A 15,190-nucleotide genomic window follows, 5' to 3' on the forward strand; every position below is an offset into this window, starting at 1 on the left:
TGTATGCTATATGTGTTTTGTGCTTAAAACTAGCGTAGGTTTTATGACTTATATAACTCATATATCTTATTTTTGATAATTAATGGACTCATGCGTATGATATATATATATTTTTGTATTAGTCATCCTAATGGTTTTTGTAGTTATGTCAACCGAGAAAAAAAAATGTACCGATAACTATTAAAAAAAGTTACTTATTATATTGAGTTGGAAAAATTGTTTATTAGATATAGAGAAATTGCAGTGTATGATTAAATTATATCTAGGATAAAAAATCAAAAGAGACGAGAAATAAATTATAAAATAGATGATTTCTTTATATTTTTAAATATATTAATTTGATTAGTTATGTTAATTGGAAAGAAAAATTAATGGTTTATTGTTTGTATTAAATGAAGAGAGAAGATTTTTAATGTTGCCATTAAAACTTTGTCATTTTCTTTAAACATTTAAAACCATGATCCATATTGGTTTATCGCATTAAGATTACTTCTCGTATGAACGTAAGCATATATATATATATATAGGAGGGTTATTCTAAATACAAGTAGTTTCTTAGAAATGCTAGAAATAAATCATAGCCATTGAATCATGTTAATCAATGGTTGAGATTTAAAATTACCAAAAACCGACATAGTTTCTTATAATTAATCTTTCACCATTATAACCGTCATGGTTTTCTAAAATTGTTCTTTCACCATTGTAATGCCACATGTCAAAAATCTACTGGCTCTTACAATTTCTAGGAAACTTCTTATTTTTATTCGAACCCTTTTATATATATGATTAGTTTCATTTCAGAAGTGTTTTTATTGTGAGAAGTGCGAGAAATGAATTCGACCAATCACATTTTTTTCTTTTATTTTATCATTTATTTAATGACAAGGGTGTTATAATAAAAGATCATGTTTTTTTCATATATGGTAGGTCATAATTACAGAGGAGTTACGATTTTTGTTTTTATATTTTTTAATATATAGTCAAATCAACCAATGTTGAATTCTGTTTTTTTTAATTTATCAAATTCAATGCTATCGATTAATCCATATTATTTTTTTTTATTCTCCTAATTTGAATTTCATACATTTGTTCATATAATAGTTCCAAAATTTTATAGCGCTGCTGATAATTACACAGAGTACTTAAATGAACCTACATAGTACATAAATGAACCTACACATGAATAAAATTGCACACACACAATTAGAAATACCACCTACAAAGTACATATACGAACGTACGTAGTACATAAATGAACCTACATATGATAAAAAAATTACACATACATAGCACGTATATAAACTTACACAGTACATAAATGAACCTACAGATGATAAAAAATTATACATACATAATTTGAAATACCATATACTAGGATGAGCTCGGTACCGTATCGGTACCGAAAATCCCGATCCCGGAAATCGTAAATTTTTTGTACCGGTACCGGTATCGAAATATTCGGTTCGGGACGGGTACGATGCCGGGAGGTATTTAAGGTAAAATTCGGGAAATACCGGTACCGTACCGGTACCGGTCCCAAAAACTCAAAACCTGGTATCGATTCGGTACCGGTACCAATCTGTACCATACCGATTTTTGCTCATCCCTACCATATACACAGTACATAGTACATAAATGAACCTACACACGATAAAAAATAGACATACACAGTTAAAATACCATCTACATAGTACATATATGAAACTACATAGTACAAATTAAACTTTTTTTTTATTACATTAAACAACAATATATGGATCCTACACAAATTTTTATATCACAAACACTGTATGTGTGTGTATCCTACACACACAATATATATATATATATATACATATCACAAAAAATATTATCTTTCCTTACTACACACCAATAATGTATATTACAAAAAAAAAAAGATTTTTTATTCCTACACGATATTTTATTGATTATACACAAAATGTTATATCACAAATAAATTACATGTATGTATCCTACACAAACTATAAAGATCATAACAAAATATTATTTTTCAATTCTACACACTAATTACGTATTCTACACAAACAAAAAGTATGTCCGACACTAACAACATTTATGTGTCATATACCAATTGTTATATACAAATTGTTATATACAACAATAAAATAATATTATCAACAAACATGTAAAAAGAATCAATAATATGCAATATGAAATTAGTCTGAAAAATACACTAAAAAACCAAGAAAAAAGACTATCATAATAATATATGAAATAAAATAAAATTAAATAAATCAAATGAATTGAATTCAATTAATTATCAATCAATAAAATTAAAGTTTGAAGCTTTTAACAAGGAACGAGGGGAGTTATACTCTTCTTTTAATTTAATTGTGTTACACAAGTTACCACATTACTCTTTTTAATTAAAATAATCCTTATAATAAATTATTATTAATTGGAAAAATGTCACTTTCGTTAATGACCATTGACTAATAACATCAATGATTGAAATCGACTTCTCATTGTAATATTATCTTTCGCATGAACCTTCCCCTATATATATATATATATATATAATGGGACGGTAAAGGGGTTTCGAATTATAGCGGGACAATATAGTGGAGAGACTTTAAAGCACCCATTGTCCATGTGACGATGACGTAGCACTGTGGATGTGCTAAGCCCCCTCCATAGTAAACAGCCTTAATGACAACACCTAACAAAACCAGCCAAACCATTTTCTTGTCATTTATTTCTTGGTTCATGGCATGTCACAAGTACACTGTACACAATATGAAAATGGGTCCTGCTAGGGACACCGCCCCACCACCACCCTAGGCGCCGCGTATATACGCGGCGTTTTAGGGTACGATTTGACGTTCTAGCCTGGACTGTCATAGGGTTGTCGGATCGTACGGGCTATACGGGGCTATACGCGGCGTATTGTCTTTTGTATATTTTTGGAGCCCGGCTCCCTCTCCACCATTTCTTTTTTCCTTTATTTTTTTTTTCTTAACCCTCACCCTCTTCATTCAACCAACACCAACAACCATATATGTTTCCGGAGTCGGACGAGGAGATGCCGGACGGGTAACGGTCAGTCGGAGTTAAACCATGTATGTTTCCGGAGTCGGACGAGGAGATGCCGGACGGCGCTAACGGTCAGTCGGAGTTAAACCAGGTTTCGTTTTATCTTTATTTTTTACATGTTAGGACATAGTTGTAGATGTTAGGACAGAGATTTGGTGAAAGGTTTTCTTTAGGAATTTGTCTAGGCACCGACCGTTTGACGGTAACCCTAGTTCGCCGGGCCTCCTAAACTTAAAATAGATTTCCCGTATTGTTACCGTTAGGAGTAAAATTTTTATTATATTATTACTATTAAAATATTAATATTATTATTAAGATATTGTTGTTATGAAAATATTATTGTTAGTAAAATAAAATATTATTATTGTATTTATTAAAATAGTATTATTATTATTAAAATTATAATATTTAAATACTATTTAAATATAAATTATTATATTATTATTATTATTAAAATAATTATAGTAAAATACTATTAAAATATTAATTACTATATTATTATTATTATTTTTATTCTAAACATATAATTATTAGTATTAAAGCATTTAGTTTTCTATTATTATTAGTACTAAAATATTATTATTATTAGGTACCTGATGTACGCCAGAGAGTCAGATGTCGGGGTTAGGCGGCGACGCAAGACTTTCGGAAGTACGTTTGTATAGCGTATTGTATAATATAATATAATATAATAATATTATTATATTATATTATGTTATATTATATTATGTTATATTTATGTTAGTGAGTTTTTCTAGAAAAGCCCACAGTGTTGTCTTATTATGTTTTTTTTTTCTTTTTTTTATTTCTTTTCTTTTCTTTTGTTATTATTAATGTTATTTATGATTATTATTAATATTAATAATATTTAATTATCAATAACATATTGTTATTGGAAATTCGATAAAGGGCGTTTAGTAGCAGGACTTATTTGGGAAAATTGACAGTGTGAAACGAACTTTTAAGTTATTGGCTGCTTTCGTTATGGGCATCTTCAATCAGTTATAGTGGCTTACTTGGGAAAACTGGCATTTCCAAACGAACTTTCAATTTCTTGGCTGCTTTCGTTATCGACATCTCAAATCTGGCTCTTCGATTTCTTCGAACTCCAACGGTCTTGACCGCCGGTCACCACTGACAACCGTAGTTGTGTTCACTCGAACACATATCAGTCGTCACTAAGCTTAAGCTTAGGCTTGTTATTAGTTTTATTTTTAGTTGGGGGTATTTTAAGTTGTTCATGTTGCGTATATTAAAGAATTATCGGCTTTTATATATACGTGTGTATATATATATAGTAGATGTGCGGTATAAGAATTCATTGCGTCGAGATAACCAGCACCAGATCGAGACGCTAGTTTGATGAGTTTGAATCTCTCGGATCCGCGGTATCCGCTAACGGCAGCGAGAACGGGAGCCCCTACTTTGGACAGATAGGTGGAAATTCGGTCATTGCTCCAACATAATGAGCACCAGATTTAGATATTAGTTCGCACTTAGCTGAACCGGTTGACACGTATGCAGACGTGGGTTTAGGTTCGGTGCTGACCCGGATATTAACACGTTTGTTTACAGCATTCGTTGACACGTTTGCATAATACACAATGAAAGCACAAACTCAAACAACAATCCATACAATAGCAATTGTCTTCGTTATTTTTCTCTTCTTCTTGTTTGACTGGTCGTTGAAGAGAATTGCTATTGTATGGATGTTGTTTGAGTTTGTGCTTTCATTGTGTATTATGCAAACGTGTTAATATCAGCGCCAGCACGGAGCCTAAATCCACGTCAGCATACGTGTCAACCGGTTCAGGTAGGTCCCGGCTAATATCTCAGTCTGGTGCTCGTTGAGCTGGAGCAATGACCGAATTTCCACTTATCTATCCAAAGTATGGGCTCACATTCTCGCTTCCGTTAACGTATACCGCGGATCCGAGAGATTCAAACTCATCAAACTAGCGTCTCGATCTGGTGCTGGTTATGTAGGCGCAATGAATTCTTATAACGCACATCTACTATATATGTATACGTATATATATACGCCGATAATTCTTTAATATACGCAACATGACCAACTTAGAATACCCATAACTAAAAATAAAACTAATAACAAGCCTAAGCTTAAGCTTTGTGACGACTGATATCTGTTTGAGTGAACACAACTACGGTTGCCGGTGGTGGCCGAACGTCAAGATCGTTGGAGTTTGAAGATATCGAAGAGGCGGATTTGAGGTGCCGATACCGAGAGCATCCAAGAAAGGGTTCGTTTGGCACTGTCAATTTTTCCCAAGGTAATCATCGTAACTGATTCAAGATGTCTATAATGATAGCAGCCAATAAATTGAAGGGTCGTTTGCAGTGTCAATTTTCCCATATAAGGCCTGCTAACGAACACGCTTTGCCGAATTGTGAATAATAATATATTATTCATAATTAAAATAATATTAATAATAATTATTATAAATAACAAAAAAAAAAGAAAAAAGAAAAGAAAAAAAAAAGAAAAAAAAACATAACAAGACAAGCGGGCGGGTTTTTCTAGAAAAGCTCCCCTATCGGCCGCGTATAGACCTTTCCACGGCGTCTTTTTATGTATAAGACGCCGCGTATAGACCTATACGCGACCTCTTAGTCTAATTACAACCTGCCATGCTAAAGTTGGGCTAGGTTGTCAACTCGTACCTTAGACGCCACGTATAGGTCTATACGCGGCGTCTTGATGTTGCTGAATTATTGGAGGCCGGCTCCCCTCCTTTCCCTCCTTTCCTTACTTTGTTATAAATGTCGTTGTTGGTTGTATGTTTCATCGTTCAACAAAAAACAACACAACATTTGTACTATATATACCCAGAATGTCTTGGTTTAACCATTTATTTTCAGAGGAGGACCCGGGTTACACCGCTAACGATCAGCATGGCACGTCGTGGTTACCCGACTTGAACCAGGTTTCGTTATATATTTATTTAGTATGAATTTGGTAGTTTTCTTTACTAACACATGCTGCATTACGTTTTGTTAGGAGTATGTCGGGTATGATACCCAGCCCGAACAGTTTTATGGTAACACTGGCTCGCCGGGCTTGCCAAACTTGAACCAGGTTTCGTTATACAGTCTTTTTGTAAATATACGGTTATCTTATTATTATTTTAATATTCTTATTTATTATTAAAATATTATATTTTATATTATTATAGGTATTATTATTATAAATTATTACCACTGGCACTGTTGTTTGAATTTCTAATTTATGTATGGTAGGAGTACTTCGTGTCGGATTACGGTAGACGGCTTTCGTACCCGTCATCTATCGCCTGGTCGGATTACGGAGGTCAGGCTACGTCATCGTACCAGCCACCAGTAGCAAATGATCCGTTTTATGGAACCGAGTCTTCATCGCACCATGGGCGAAATGATTATGCCGGGCCAAACCCAAATAACGAAGATGGGTACGATGACGACTACATACGCGAGGTGAAGGTTTCGTATAAAATAGATGCTGTAAGACACCGTGTGTTTTGTTTAAGTTAATATTATTTGTTTGTATGTTATTTAATAAACGGCTTAAGAATTAGCGAAAAACTGTTTCAGATTTTTGAGAGCCGCGAGGAGCTGGAGAAATGGGTAAAAGTTAGAGGACGAGAGCATGGGTTTGTTGTTGTGGTCCAGCGGTCAAGGAAAAACGCCGTGGACCTTGCATGCTATCGTGGAGGCGAACCCAAAATAAAGGCGACGGTGAGACGTACCGGCAACATAAGAAAATGATGTCTGTTTAAGATCCTGGGCAAGTACGACTCGAGGGGTGCATGTTGGAGGGTTCAAGTGGTAAACGAGACTGACAACCACGATCCCGTTGAATTCGAGGAGGGGTGTGCATCTTTTAGAAAAATGAACACCGACCAGCTGGATATGGTTGAGAGTTTACACAGGGCCGGCGTGAAGCCACAAGAAATCGAAGCAGCCCTCCGCGAAAAGTTTCCTGGTGTGCAACCTGTATTAAAAGATATATACAACCACACAGCCAAGATTAGGAGGGATGTGTTACTAGGAGACACCCCTATGAAGGTAGTTCAAAACACTTGTAGTTTTAATGTGTACTTGTCATTTTATACGGGACGATAGAGCCGGTGAGTCCTTCGTATCACCTGATAGTTTTTAATAGCCTAAACATACGTGTTAATAACATTTTCTTTTATTTTTCAAAGGTCTGGCAATACATTCGCAAGAGCTGGCTGGATCCATACAAACACAAGTTTGTAGCCTACTGGATCGACGGACGCCGCAACTACGGCGAAACTACAACGAACCGAGTTGAGAGCCAGCACGCAAATCTGAAAATGTACCTCAATGGAAGCAACAACTCGCTCGACACAATTGCCAGGTAAATCCTTAAAATGGTCAACTCGCAGATGAAAGAAATCTGTAAATCTTTTGAAGCCTCCCGTTCGAAGGTCATGGAAGGACATCGACAGCACGTCTGGTTGAAGAAGCTAATAAACAGGGTGTCGATTCACGCTCTGGGTCTACTTGTGAACGAGTATGGGTTGATACACAAGATGCGTGACGGCGGCGTTTCATGCGACCACCATTTGTATTCGTCTTCGGGGCTGCCATATACCTTTCGGATTGAGGGATACATAGTTAACGACACGTGTATCCCAATAGAGGATGTTGACCCGTTCTGGAGGAGGCTTATTTTTGATCCAGCCTGTCCGCCGAACGAAGAGCCAGACTACGCAGCAGGTCTATGGGACATCATAGATACGCTATCGTCCATAGATGACCCTAATCAAAAGAAAAGTTTTTTCGCCAGGCTCTTGTCTGCTATTCCGGGGAGATCTAAAAAGAAGGAGCCAGAAAAAAGAGAGGATCCTCGGGGGACGTCCCAAAAAACCAGATCCCTCGAGGCACAGCGCATACACCCCCGCTCCAGATCTCCCAAGACACAGCTCGTACAACCCATCCTCGTTACAGGGGCCCAGCCAAGAAAACCCCACCCCATCCTCGCTGACTCGTTCGTTGTCCCGGTCAGCTTCGCGGTTTAAAACTCCTCGTGGACGACCTACGGGAGCTCACCTCGGGTTTCCTTTGATGGTTTCGCCTGCGCAAGTACCGGCGATAGAAACGTTTATGAGCGTCATTCCTAGCGGGGCCCAGCTGTTCGTCGCAGACATAAAAAACGTATGCCCAGACGGTAACTGCGGTTTTCGATCAATTGCAGTGGGTTTGGGGATACATAAGAAAGTTTGGCCGGATATTAGGCGGGCGATGCAGAACGAGCTGGAAACGAATGAAGGGTGGTGGAGGGCGATGTTCAACAAAGAAGATGACAGATTGTACGGCTGGGTTCATTCCAGCATTCCGTACTACAACACGGTCAAACCGGCGCCGCCGAGTCGTTGGTTCAGCTTACCCGGTCAAGGGTACGTGGCTACTCAGACATACGCGTGTGTGTTAGTCAACCTAGTTGGCAATCAGACCGAATCTTACTTCCAGAATCGGTCCTGACTTGGTTCCGGATCCACAGGTTATAGGCATCGCTAACTGGGGAGGTGATCACTGGATATATATAAACCTGGTAGGGGATTTCCCAATGCCTAAACCAAACCCTAATTGGGAAAGAAGCGCCGTACCGGCGGCGCTCGAATGGAAAACACGGTTCGGACAACGTTTGAAGGAGTACGAAGACATACGTCAGGTTGGCGAAGGGAATCCTCTAGCAGAGATCTAGACAACTTATAGAAGACATTGTATCAATGGACAAAAAAGTCTATAATAATAATAAATATTAAATAATAAATAATAAATAACAATAATTTTAATAATAATAAATAACAATAATTAAATAACAAACTAATATTAACATTAATAACTAAATAATATAAAAAAACAATAAAAATAATAATAATAATAACAATAACAATAATAATAATAATAAATAATAAATAATAATAACTTAATAACAAATTAATATTAATATTAATAAAAAATTAATAATAAATACTAATAAATAATGATAATTAAATAAAAAATATAGGGCTAAGAGGCCACGTATAGTATCAATGGACAAAAAAGTCTATAATAATAATAATAAATATTAAATAATAAATAATAAATAAAAATAATTATAATAATAATAAATAACAATAATTAAATAACAAACTAATATTAATATTAACAACTAAATAATATAAAAATAATAATAATAATAAATAATAAATAATTATAACTAAATAACAAATTAATATTAATATTAATAACTAAATAATAATAAATACTAATAAATACTAATAAATAATAGGCCTAAGACGCCACGTATAGGACTATACGTGGCGTCTAGGACCCCTTATATCAGCAGACGTCTTCTTAGCTACCAGACTTAGGCCTAAGACGCCACGTATAGGCCTATACGTGGCGTCTAGGACCCCTTATTATCAGCAGACACCTGCTCAGCCGCCACACTTTCAAATTTCAAAACTCCCGCGCGAACAATCGAGCATTCACACACGAGCCTATATCGGACGGTGACCGGAATACCAAACGAGCCAACGAGAGTTCACCCGACACCGACACGATATGGAGGTAATTTTTTAATATTATATTAGTGATGATGATTAGGTTAACATGGTGATTAAGATGTGTTGTTGATGATGTAATGATGTTGATTATGTTGTTTGGATGGATAAAACTGTCGGCCGGAGTCTGGCCGTCGGTTTACTTGGAGTGTTAGACGTGGCGTATAGGCTTATACGCCACGTCTTATATAATTTTTTTTCTGTTTTTTTTATTAATAATAATAATAATGTTATTAATATTTATTATAAGTATTTATTATTATTATTATTAATATTTTTATTATAATAATAATTATTATAATTATTATTATTTGTTATAAATATTATTAATAATATTTATTATTAGTATTTATTGTTACTATTAATATTTTTATTATAATTATTATTATAATTATAATTATTATTATTTGTTGTAAATATTATTATTAATATTTATTATTAGTATTTATTTTTATTATTGTAGTTTTTATTGTTTTAATTATTATTATTATTTTTATTATTATAGTTTGTAGACGACGAGATTGAGCACGAGCTCGAGCAGCTCGGGCAGGGCGAGGTGCGGGGCCGCGGGGCCCAGGGCCAGGGGCGGGACCGCGGACCCCCCGAGGGCAACAACGTGTTGCTCACCTACCCTCATGTGCAGTTCGCTGAGGGTTCGGACGCCCACACACGATACATTCGCCTATGCCAGATGCACCCGTTTCCCAGCACGATTATTTGCTGGTCGGTTTTGGAGTCCGGTGATGCGCACCAGCAGGCGGCTGAGTACATTGGACAGGATACGCCCTGGAGCTGATGCTTCAGTATGCCACTATCAGCGCACCGGGAGCTGACACTGGAGGTTTACTCCACTATACGCGTTACGTAAGTTTACTCCACATTGTTATGTTTATATTATATTATATTATATTATATTATATTATATTATATTATATTATATTATATTATATTATATTATATTATATTATATTATATTATATTATATTATATTATATTATATTATATTATTGAAGGCCCCGCGCGCCTGGTACGCCAGAGATTGAGATGAGGGTGCCAGGCACCGATACGACACAGTCGGAGGTTTACTTCCGCATGTTCGGGCATGACGTCCATCTCTCGATGGAGGAGTTCGCGGTTGCTCTGGGCTTATACACCGCGTAGGAGGTACGCAGCCCGATATACACGGAGAGCATCCACCAGATGCCGGAAGACGAGCTGCGGGTATGGTGGCGGGCCATCAACGATCACGACTTCGGGGATAGGACCTTGGGCACCAGTTCCAAGGTCTCGTCTATTAGGGACCCGTTGCACATGTACGTTCTTAAAATGTATTCTATTGTTTAGTATAACGTAATATAATATAATATAATATAATATAATATAATATAATATAATATAATATAATATAATATAATATAATATAATATAATATAATATAATATAATTACTATTATTGTTAATAAATTATATTATCTTATATTACACAGGTACTTTCACAGGCTGATTGCGATGTCCATTGCGGGTCGAAATCAGGGCGCGGATCACTGCAGCCTACGCGACCTGTTTTTTAGGTGTCTGCTGACTCACAGGCACTGCAACCTCGCTAGGGGGTTTGCAGACTATTTTGTCGCCTACCAGTTCAGGCAGGGACGAGGTTCCTTGATGGGTGGCGGGTACGTCACCCAGCTTGCGATATCTCTGGGCCATGGAGACCTGGTGGACGGCCTGCGTATCACTCCGACCCCTCCTTGCCCGCTGGACCGCCAGCGTTGCGGCGGCATGCACATTGTGCGTTCGTTCTCTGGACCCCGCGGCCCGCGGGACCGACTGGTGGCCGGGGTGTGGGCACGTGCGCCTTACGTCCCGGTGCCTTTAGTCAAGCCTCCCCCGATCGCGGCACCGGAGGTGGAGCTTGTCCATGAGCCTGTCGACGCGGGGGAGGGGGCCGGCGGGGATTCGGATGACGGTGGTGTCGGACGTGAGGATCTGGGCGCATCTCAGGTACGTTTTAATATATTATCGTTTTATCGTTTCTTTTAATTCGACTTCGTATTAAACGTATTTATGTGGTTTTGTTGTTAGGGGCCGACGCAGCACGTTCCACGCACATATCGCGCGGTGCGTCTGGGTCCCGCCACTAACGCTAGGTTGGAGGCCCTAGAGTTGGAGATGAGGCGGATGTCGCGCCAGACGGACTGGCGGATGAGCCAGTTGTCGCGCCAGATCGACTGGCTTGTTGCCAATCGGGCAGCGGAGCTGTCTGGACAACAGTACACCGTGCCACCGCCACCGCCACCCAGTTTTGACACGAGGCGAGCACGTCTGGCGTGAGACGCGGACGGCGCGACGACGTGGATGCCCCGGACGGTTCGGGGCCGAGACGCAGGGGAGAGGACGACGCCGACGTTGGCGACGCGTTCGGGGGGCTCGTGGGCCACGACGACGACATGGGCATGGACATGGGGGACTTCACGTAGATTTTCTGTTTTAGTTGTCGTATTTTCTTTTATTTGTACAGATTTAACAATGATTTTTGGTATATATATGTGTTAACTGTTTTTCACCGAAAGGATATTAAATAATAAATAAATAATTAATTAATATATAATAATAATAACAAAATAACAAAGAAAAAAAATAAAAAAAAAACATAATAAGACAAAATTGGTTGGATTTTCTAGGAACACCGGCCTATACGCAGGCATGTTCTTTAGAAACCATTCGTGTGTCTTTATTTCCGCCATTGTGATGCTCTGCTTAATTGCGTACACTAATGGTTAACAATAAATTTAGGCCTGTAAACAAACATGAACAAAAAAATTGTTTTCGTTTAGTTAAACAAACGAACATGACGCATGTTCAGTTCGTTCATTTATGTCATGATCGTTCGTTTATTTATGTTCGTTTATGTCTGTTTATTTACGCTCGTTTATGCATTAATAGAAAATAATTAAATATAATCTGGATGAGTCATCTACTTAAAGGTTTTATATTTGTTAATGTGTGTTCATTTACATTTGTTCCAATAATGTTCGTTTTGATTTTAAACAAACAAACATAAATGAACACAGATGTTTAAATTTTAAATAAATGAACATGAACATAAATATTTATTCGATTAAGCGTTTGTGTTCGTTTAAAATTAAATGAACGAACACGAACACGCCCTTGTTCGTGTTCATTCTACAGGCTTTCATTATTCACATTATTGATGAATACATCGGTCTCAATCTCTAGGCTCTGCCAATTTTATTTGTGTTCGTGAACCGTTCGTGAACCGTTCGTGAACACATTATTTCCTTAACAAACGAACACGAACAAGGCCTTGTTCGTGTTCGTTTGGTTCGTTTACAGCCCTAAATAAATTGATAAAATGAGTAAATAACCCCGACTCCATAATATCATAAAATGTGTGACAAAATAATATTAATCAACCTGTGCAGGATCACCAACGAAGATTCGTGACAGTAGGTGGCAACATTCGGGTGATAATTCAATATTGTCTGGAATCGAATATTGAACATGGAGAATTCTCTGCAGACCACCAAAAGGTACATTTGTTAAAACCGAAATTAAATTAAATTAATATTGTTAAAATGCAAATATTAACTAAGTGATATGTTAAGTACATGTATAGTTTTCCTGAAATCTCTAGGCTCATTCGGATCCTCAAAAGGATATCCGCCAACAAGCATGACATATAGCGTCACACCACACGACCACACGTCTGCAATCTAAAAACAACGCACACTTTTGCATTATATCGTCTGACTAAAACGTGTCGAATTGATGATTAATTCATACCTTCCCATCATATTCTTGTGTGGCCAATACTTCTGGAGCAATGTATGCTGGTGTCCCAACCGTTGACTTTGGCTGCGAATGCAGGACCGATGACTGCAATACAACATTCACAAATAATACCAAAATCAAGATTATAATAAAATAATAAATTAATAACAAGTTAATTCATGCTTATTATACCTTTGAGTAACCAAAGTCACATATCTTTAGTCTCGGAGCAGGGCTTCCGTCTATCAATGTGTTTTCTAGCTTCAAGTCTCGATGACAAACTTGCTACAACCGACATAACAAAAATGTTAATATCGATATAGTCTTATAAATAATATCAAAGACATACCATAGCGTGACAATAGCTGACCCGGATATCAATTGCTGAAAAAAGAATCGCGCCTACATAAAAACTAAATTAGCTTTTCATGTTATATATAGCTAGAAAAATATGTTACACATGATAGACTCATAGAAGAACCTCGTTCTCACTGAAGCGACCCGCGTTACAAATTCTGTCAAACAACTCGCCACCCGCAACATATTCCATAACAATTGCTAGATGAGTTGGGGTCAATATGACCTTTAGAGTAACAAAATAATGAAATTAATACTTATGTTAAGTATTTTACTCGCGGTTTAAATGTATAATAACCGAATCAAGAAAAGATGAACGATTTCAAACCTCTTTAAACCGCACTATATTAGGATGTCGCAAAGGCCTGTGATTAATGATTTCCCTTTGAACATTCTCATCTATCTAAAACAACCAAGATTAACATGCATAATTTCTAAGGGTGTGCAAGAAACCAAAAAAACGGAACTGAAACCGAAAAATCCAAACTGAAAAAACCGAACTGCAACAAAAACCGACGGTTTGGTTTTATGTTTTTGTAAAAACCGAAGTAACGGTTCATTTTGGTTTTGCATGTGATAAAAACCAAAAAACCAAAAAATCGAACCAAACCGAATTTCTAGATTTTTATTCATTTATTTTTAATTTTAAGTAATTTATAAAGAATTTAATACTCAAATACTTTTGGTCAAATGTATGATAGTCTATTATTTAACAATTAACAAAATTATTTATACCTAAATTCATTATTTTCTGCCAACTTTCTTTTCGACCTAAAATTTTCAAGCTCAAATGGCAAAAATTGAAAAAACCGCAACCGAACGGTTTCAAAAATCCAAAGACCGAAATTTTGGTTTTTGATCTGGTTTTAGCCTAAAACCGCACCAAGCCACACCACGCACACTCCTAATAATTTCCATATTTAGTACCAAAGTTATATATTTTAATCATCAATCCAAAAAAATAAAAAAAATAAAAAATGAAAGTAATTAACTAACCTTTTCACCTCTCTCAATATACTTAACAGCAACAAGCATGATCGTTGGTCATTTTATTTCTCATGAGCCTTGCAACTCCAAAATTACCCGACCCGATATCCCGAACAAAGTCATACTGATCAGTGACGACCGGATTCACCGCAGGCCAATCCATATTCATTTTCCAACTCAAACAAACAACTTCACGTTACAGTTTCATAAACATGCAAACAAAAACAAAAACAAATACATACTTGAAGTGGGTTGCATCTGGTTATTAATAAATATTAATACGCTAGAGTTTGGTTGCCAGACGACAAGTGATTCTATCGGTTTTATTGAATCTTTGTCGGGTTTTATGTGTAGACTTAGTTTGAATCGGCAATGATATGTTTTTTAAATTAAAAAAAGATGATATTTAGGCATGATAAATAGATTAA

The 15,190-nt window shown here is 36.6% G+C and overlaps 1 pseudogene across 1 annotated transcript; it reads right to left on the reverse strand.

Annotated features, from left to right (window-relative positions):
- Positions 1–12,113: 12,113 nt before the first annotated feature.
- LOC143607082 (serine/threonine-protein kinase SRK2I-like) lies at positions 12,114–14,964 on the reverse strand (annotated as a pseudogene). Its single transcript, XR_013148877.1, has 10 exons — positions 14,772–14,964; positions 14,104–14,178; positions 13,900–14,001; positions 13,768–13,820; positions 13,611–13,703; positions 13,431–13,523; positions 13,256–13,360; positions 13,062–13,160; positions 12,324–12,379; positions 12,114–12,129 (listed from the first exon to the last, which is right to left on the reverse strand). The product of XR_013148877.1 is annotated as a serine/threonine-protein kinase SRK2I-like (transcript).
- Positions 14,965–15,190: the final 226 nt, after the last annotated feature.

Source organism: Bidens hawaiensis, unplaced genomic scaffold (genome assembly GCF_021521415.1).
Source record: "Bidens hawaiensis isolate Kalapana, Puna unplaced genomic scaffold, B.hawaiensis_p1.1 tig00079285_1, whole genome shotgun sequence".
Classification (NCBI taxonomy): domain Eukaryota; kingdom Viridiplantae; phylum Streptophyta; class Magnoliopsida; order Asterales; family Asteraceae; genus Bidens; species Bidens hawaiensis.